Source organism: Salmo trutta, chromosome 16 (assembly GCF_901001165.1).
Source record: "Salmo trutta chromosome 16, fSalTru1.1, whole genome shotgun sequence".
Classification (NCBI taxonomy): Eukaryota; Metazoa; Chordata; class Actinopteri; order Salmoniformes; family Salmonidae; genus Salmo; species Salmo trutta.
The window spans coordinates 29,778,170-29,785,940 of record NC_042972.1 but is presented as its reverse complement, the minus strand read 5'-3'; the positions used below and the strand labels follow the sequence as shown (position 1 = coordinate 29,785,940).

Genomic DNA, 7,771 nt, shown 5'->3' with positions numbered 1-7,771 from the left:
AGTTCAAATTGAATGATGGCAGGCCCTTGTGGCAAATGGCTTGTTTGCATACAGGACTAATGTACCTCTGATTGGCTATGGCGCACCGACCTGCGTAGATTCAGGTCCTGGATGAGACAGATGTTTTTATTAGGTTTTATTTACTGCAGTGTCTATTAATTGTCCAAAGCATGGCTGCTTTCCAACTCTATATTGCTATAGAATTTTCACAAATGCCTCAGTATATGTAATTCCCAAACACTAAGAATTTATGAAATCGTGAAAATGACCATATCTAAGGGCTCGCTTCTAATATATTTTTTTATTTTTTATAATGTGTCATTCTTCCTGGGTGTGTATTTGAACAGATTTCAATAACACTTCATGTTGCTAAAAAGGCTGTCATTTCCACTTTAATGGACACATTTTGGGGATGACCAAATGCAATAGTTTTGTATAAACAACTCATTTTCATGTATTTGTAAGATTACAAAACTAACCATTTCCATAGCCTGTTTGTCATGTTATTCTTTACATTTCTACTAACTTCTGTGATAAGTTATTTGTCTTGACGTTTAAGTTAACATTCAAAAGGTAAAAACATTTCAAAGTGAATACATGTTTAGTAATATTTCAGGCACATCATACAGGTGTCAACTACAATATATATCCCAGAAATGGTTAAAGAATGGGACAAATTGAATAAGTCAGTGCTTGTGTCCATAGAAGTTTGTATGAATGAGTGGTTACATACAATACATGTTGACAGAATGGCTGCGAGAGACAGTGAGATTGTTGCTGTTCTCCCAGGTAACGCCCTTGCTTCCGGAACCCCTGAAGGACCCAGTATTGTCAGGAAGCTTGAAGAAGATGTGTGTCACCATCCAGGCCCATGACACAGCATGCAGTGTTGCCTGATAGGGAGAGGACAATGCATTATGTACCTTTCATCACACAAGCCATGTTAGCATTCAATTCACATGTTGCTGAACAAATTAACCCCTCTGTTAGTGTCTTTAGCTAGGTTTCTATCCAATTTGTCAGATTTTCATGCGAATATTCAAAAAATCTGCATGAAAAACGTGTTTATCAAATTGGCTTGTTGCAGATAAAAGGCTGTAGTAACGTAGAGCACATAAAAATACATTTAGTTTTTAAATTCCCATGAACCGAGAAAAAAAATACAAGTTAAATGGGTTTCCATCGCATTTAACTATACTGATGGTTGCGTAATATAGCGCTTGTGCCCACTCTGGTATTGGCATGTGCTCTCTAGCCAACAGCACTATCTGTGCGCTGTTGGCTAGAGCGCATGTATAGTCTACATGAGGAGATTATGGACAAAAGAGCAAGATTTTGCAAATAGCATTTGATTATCATGTCACCAGAATAAAACCCTCAATAGTTATTGGAAAGGACCCTCAAGTTCATCACCTTGCACTTTCACCACCCTGTGAAGTTCATAACTTATTTCATCTGTAACCTAATAAACTGCATGCTCTTCTGACGAGTCGTAGTGGGAGGACCAACACATCGCTTGACTCCAAGTTTACTTTGATATGATGGTTATTATATCAATAGGTTTCCACCAACATTTCTCACATAATTAATTTTACTGACACAAAAAGATCCCACCTCGTCTAGCGTATTTTGTTTTGCCGAGATTTGGAAAGTTAACCGAAAAATTCTGTTTCCATCAGGCCTGTCATGAGATTATTTTTCATCCGACCTGTACTTTACTCACATAAAAAGGTTGGATGGAAACCTGGTTACAGATATACAGTGCCTTTAGAAAGTATTTTCACCGCACGACTCTTCCCACATTTTGTTGTGTTACAGACTGAAATTAAAATAGTTTAAATGTTTTTGTCACTGGCCTACACACAATACCCTATAATGTCAAAGTGGAATTGTTTTTCAAAATGTTTACAAATTCATCGAAATTAAAAGCTGAAATGTCTTCAGTCAACAAGTATTCAACCCCGTTGTTATGGTAAGCTAAAATATGCTCAGGAGTAAAACTGTGTTTAACAAGTCACAAAAGTTGCATGGACACACTGTTTGAAACAATTGAATATCCCTTTGAGCATGGTGAAGTTATTACACTTTGGATGGTGTATCAATACACCCAGTCACTAAACATAAAGGCGTCCTTCCTAACTCAGTTGCCCGAGAGGAAGGAAACCTTTTAGGGATTTCACAGTTAGAGTTTATTGGCTGTGATAGGAGAAAACTGAGGATGGATCACCAACATTGTTGTTACTCCTCAATACTAACCTAATTGACAGAATGAAAAGGAAGCCTGTACAGAATAAAAAATATTCCAAAACATGCATCCTGTGTGCAACAAGGCAGTAAAGTAATACTGCAAAAAATGTGGCAAAGCAATTCACTTTTTGTCCTGAATATAAAGTGCTATGTTTGGGGCAAATCCAATACATTCTGAGTACCACACTCCATATATTCAAGCATAGTGGTGGCTGCATCATGTTATGGGTATTCTAATCGTTAACGACTGGGAAGTTTTTCCAGGTTAAAAAAATAAAAGGAATGGAACTAAGCACAGGCAAAATCATAGAGGAAAACCTGATTCAGTCTGCTTTCCACCAGACACTGGGAGATGAATTCACATTTCAGCAAGACAATAACCTAAAACAAGGCCAAATCAACACTGGGATTGCTTACTAAAAAGACAGTGAATTTTCCTGAGTGGCCGAGTTACAGTTTTGACTTAAATCTACTTGGAAATCTATGGCAAGACCTGAAAATGGTTGTTTAGCAATGATCAACAACCAATTTGACAGAGCTTGAACAATTTATATTATAATAAAATGGGCAAATGTTGCACAATCCAGGTGTGGAAAGCTCTTAGACTTATCCAGAAAGACTCAGCTGTAATCGCTGCCAAAGGTACTTCTACAAAGTATTGACTCAAGGGTAATTATGTAGTATTAATACCCCTTGACATTTCTGTATTTCATTTTCAATATATTAGCAAGCAATTCTAAAAACATGTTTTCACTTGGTCATTATGTGGTACTGGGTGAGAAATAAAAATATATATTTAATACATTTTGAATTCCGTAACAACAAAATGTGTAATATGTCAAGGGGTATTAATACTTTTTGAAGGCACTGTATGGAAATTCACATACAATATTCAGTTCATAACCATTGACTCTAGGGTCCTGTTGTGAAAGACTGCTGTGCAAGGTATTGGGCAAATGGTTTCCTCCTGGGCCCTTATTCACAAAGCGTCTTCCGAGTAGGAATTGTGATCTATGACCAGCACATTCATTGTGAAAGGCAAAAACTGATCCTAAATCAGTACTCCTACTCTGAGATGCTTTGTGAACACCGGCCCCGGTCTCTCTGCATGCTGCTTTCTAGTGGTCTAACTCCCTCTCCTCTCCATCTGAAATGCAACACCAAAAACATGAATTAGCCTAGTCAGTCAGTAACTTAGCTAACTAATGAAACTAATATAAATATGCACAAGACTATTCAGCCAAGTAATAACAAAACAACAGGCCTATTGCAGTGTAATCAAGAGGGGCATTTTTCTTGCTGTCACTAGTGTATCAATAAACAGCAAGGGAATTAAGTAGTTTGACAAGAAGTATTCCCAATAGTCATATAGCTAGCAAATTAATAGTGTTATTTTCTAGAAACCTACTGTAGCTAGCTACAGTCCACTTAGCTAGCTAATGCGGTGAACTCAGACTGATGGTGGGAGTTATGTAATGTTAGCTAACTTTCACACAGCAGTTTCAATCTAGCTAACAGCATTTTCATCAACTTTGGATAGCTTAGCAAATATACAGTGGTGTTTTCGAAACGGCGTCAACACCATAACACCACAGCTAGCTAGCCAACTTTACCAATTAGCAGTACTGTAGAAACTATATACATTACAACGGAACGATTTGACTAGTGTAATGTTAGCTAGCTACATAGTTGTCTTTGTATCAAGATAAAGGCGTAGTACAGAGTAACTATCGAGGTTAGCTAGCCAGCTCCATTTTCTAACATAGTCAACAACGCGCCCACTGCTAGCTAGCTAACCCTACCAGCTAGCTGTATCATTTTTTGTCAATAAGATTTTTGCAACGTAAGCTTAACTTTATGAACATTCGAGATGTGTAGTCCACTTGTGTAGCTAGCAGGACTGGCTTTGTGTTAGCTAGCCAACGTTTAATTACTTCTGCGTTATGAACTAGACACGGACACGAATGATCCATTGGTAGCTTGTTGTTACCAAGTATTGGTGCTAACCGTGTGTTATAGGATGCTAGCATGCTAGTTAGCTACGGCGTCATAGAACACGGTACACTAGGTGGGTTTTCACAGAAGAATACTGTACCAAGTTAGTAGCCACTTTCTACCACTAACTTCCAAGCATCTGCCTCTAACCCTAGGAAGCTCTTTGCCACCTTCTCCTCCCTCCTGAATCCTCCCCCCCCCCCGAATCCTCCCCACCCCCCTCTCTGCGGATGACTTCGTCAACCATTTTGAAAAGAAGGTCGACGACATCCGATCCTCGTTTGTTAAGTCAAACGACACCGCTGGTCCTGCTCACATTTCCCTACCCTATGCTTTGACCTCTTTCTCCCCTCTCTCTCCAGATGAAATCTTGCGTCTTCTGACGGCCGGCCGCCCAACAACCTGCCCGCTTGACCCTATCCCCTCCTCTCTTCTCCAGACCATTTCCGGAGACCTTCTCCCTTACCTCACCTCGCTCATCAACTCATCCTTGACCGCTGGCTACGTCCCTTCCGTCTTCAAGAGAGTGAGAGTTGCACCCCTTCTCAAAAAACCTACACTCGATCCCTCCGATGTCAACAACTACAGACCAGTATCCCTTCTTTCTTTTCTCTCCAAAACTCTTGAACGTGCCGTCCTTGGCCAGCTCTCCTGCCATCTCTCTCAGAATGACCTTCTTGATCCAAATCAGTCAGGTTTCAAGACTGGTCATTCAACTGAGACTGCTCTTCTCTGTGTCACGGAGGCTCTCCGCACTGCTAAAGCTAACTCTCTCTCCTCTCATCCTTCTAGACCTATCTGCTGCCTTTGATACTGTGAACCATCAGATCCTCCTCTCCACCCTCTCCGAGTTGGGTATCTCCGGCGCGGCTCACTCTTGGATTGCGTCCTACCTGACAGGTCGCTCCTACCAGGTGGCATGGCGAGAATCCGTCTCCGCACCATGTGCTCTCACCACTGGTGTCCCCCAGGGCTCAGTTCTAGGCCCTCTCCTATTCTCGCTATACACCAAGTCACTTGGCTCTGTCATATCCTCACATGGTCTCTCCTATCATTGCTACGCAGACGACACACAATTCATCTCCTCCTTTCCCCCTTCTGATAACCAGGTGGCGAATCGCATCTCTGCATGTCTGGCAGACATATCAGTGTGGATGACGGATCACCACCTCAAGCTGAACCTCGGCAAGACGGAGCTGCTCTTCCTCCCGGGGAAGGACTGCCCTTTCCATGATCTCGCCATCACGGTGGACAACTCCATTGTGTCCTCCTCCCAGAGTGCTAAGAGCCTCAGCGTGACCCTGGACAACACCCTGGACAACATCAAGGCGGTGACCCGATCCTGTAGGTTCATATTATACAACATTCGCAGAGTACGACCCTGCCTTACACAGGAAGCGGCGCAGCTCCTAATCCAGGCACTTGTCATCTCCCGTCTGGATTACTGCAACTCCCTGTTGGCGGGGCTCCCTGCCTGTGCCATTAAACCCCTACAACTCATCCAGAACGCCGCAGCCCGTCTGGTGTTCAACCTTCCCAAGTTCTCTCACGTCACCCCGCTCCTCCGCACACTCCACTGGCTTCCAGTTGAAGCTCGCATCTGCTACAAGACCATGGTGCTTGCCTACGGAGCTGTGAGGGGAACGGCACCTCCGTACCTTCAGGCTCTGATCAGGCCCTACACCCAAACAAGGGCACTGCGTTCATCCACCTCTGGCCTGCTGGCCCCCCTACCTCTGCGGAAGCACAGTTCCCGCTCAGCCCAGTCAAAACTGTCCGCTGCTCTGGCACCCCAATGGTGGAACAAGCTCCCTCACAACGCCAGGACAGCGGAGTCAATCACCACCTTCCATAGACACCTGAAACCCCACCTCTTTAAGGAATACCTGGGATAGGATAAAGTAAACCTTCTAACCCCCCCCCCCCCAAAAAAGATATAGATGTACTATTGTAAAGTGGCTGTTCCACTGGATATCATAAGGTGAATGCACCAATTTGTAAGTCGCTCTGGATAAGAGCGTTTGCTAAATGACGTAAATGTAAAGTACTTAAGTAAAATTACTTTAAAGTACTACTTAAGTCATTTTTGGGGGTCTGTCCTTTACTACTTATATTTTGGACAACTTTTACTTCACTACATTCCTAAAGAAAATAATGTCGTTTTTACTCCATACATTTTCTCTTGACACCCAAAAGTACTCATTACATTCTGAATACTTAGCAGGATAGAAAAATGGTCCAATTTACACACTTATCAAGAGAACATCCCTGGTCTTCTCTACTGCCTCTGATCTGGTGGACTCACTAAATGATGTCTGAGTGTTGGAGTGTGTCCCTGGCTATCCGTAAATAAATTGTGTCGTCTGGTTTTGATACTTAAGTATATTTTAGAAATTACATAAACTTTTTTTGATTTACCCCTTTTTCTCCCTAATTTCGTGGTATCCAATTGGTAGTTACAGTCTTGTCCCATCGCTGCAACTCCCATACGGACTCGGGAGAGGTGAAGGTCGAGAACCGTGCGTTCCCAGAAACACAACCCTACCAAGCCGCACTGCTTCTTTGAAACAATGCTCGCTTAACCCAGAAGCCAGCCACACCTATGTGTCGGCGGAAACACCGTACACCTGGTGACCGTGTCAGCGTGCATGTTTTTAGCAGCATTTAACCACATGCAATCTCCTCATTGGTTTTTAGGAGCATATACCCACGTGGGTGATTGAAAGATGAACTGTGGTCTACGCTCCAGTCAGTAGTGGTAATGCACCTTAAGTTGGTTGCCAACCCCCAAATAAAGTCCAAAGAAGAAGAAGCCTAAAGGAGGAGAGATTACTAGAAAACAAACTTATACCGGTTGATTAATTGTCGGAGTAAAGGACCTTGTGCATTTCAGGTAAAACAACAATCTAATGTTTATATCCCAGGACAAAATTGCCAACAGCAAGCTAGCTATTTAAAATTGCCATAAAAGTTTAATGCATTTCGACCTGTCCCCAAATGAATATAGTTGGTTCAGAGTTTGTTTTGATATTTCAACCTGTGTGTCCTGATCGTGTCTTATGTGGGGGGACACAAATCAACATGCGCACGATGATGTGCGGTCAGGTAAGCATGTTAGACCGCTGCGCCACATTTACTTTAGATACTTAAAATTAAGTATATTTAAAACCAAAAACTTTTACTCAAGTAGAATTTTACTGGGTGACTTTTACTTTAGTAATTTTCTATTAAGGTACCTTTACTTTTACTCAAGTATGACAATTGGGTACTTTTTCCACCACTGCAAATATAGCTATTCGTTTTCCCCATACATCTGCCTGATACAACTTGTCAGTTGTTAGCTAGTAAAGTAGGATGGATAAGTCAGCTAGCAATGCCAAGTTCATACCTTTTACCAACAAAAATCATGTATGCATATAAAAGAGACAATTACTTTGAAGCAGATCATTTTTGTTTTATTCCAGTACTTCAGGCTATGGAGAAATAGCTAGCTACTTGTTTGTCTTCACCAGATGTCCCCAGTCAGCTC

At 42.0% G+C, this 7,771-nt stretch overlaps 1 long non-coding RNA gene across 1 annotated transcript; it reads right to left on the bottom strand.

Annotated features, from left to right (window-relative positions):
• Positions 1-311: 311 nt before the first annotated feature.
• LOC115150511 (uncharacterized) lies at positions 312-7,771 on the bottom strand. Its single transcript, XR_003867118.1, has 2 exons — positions 7,676-7,771; positions 312-893 (listed from the first exon to the last, which is right to left on the bottom strand). It is a non-coding gene; the product is annotated as an uncharacterized LOC115150511 (long non-coding RNA).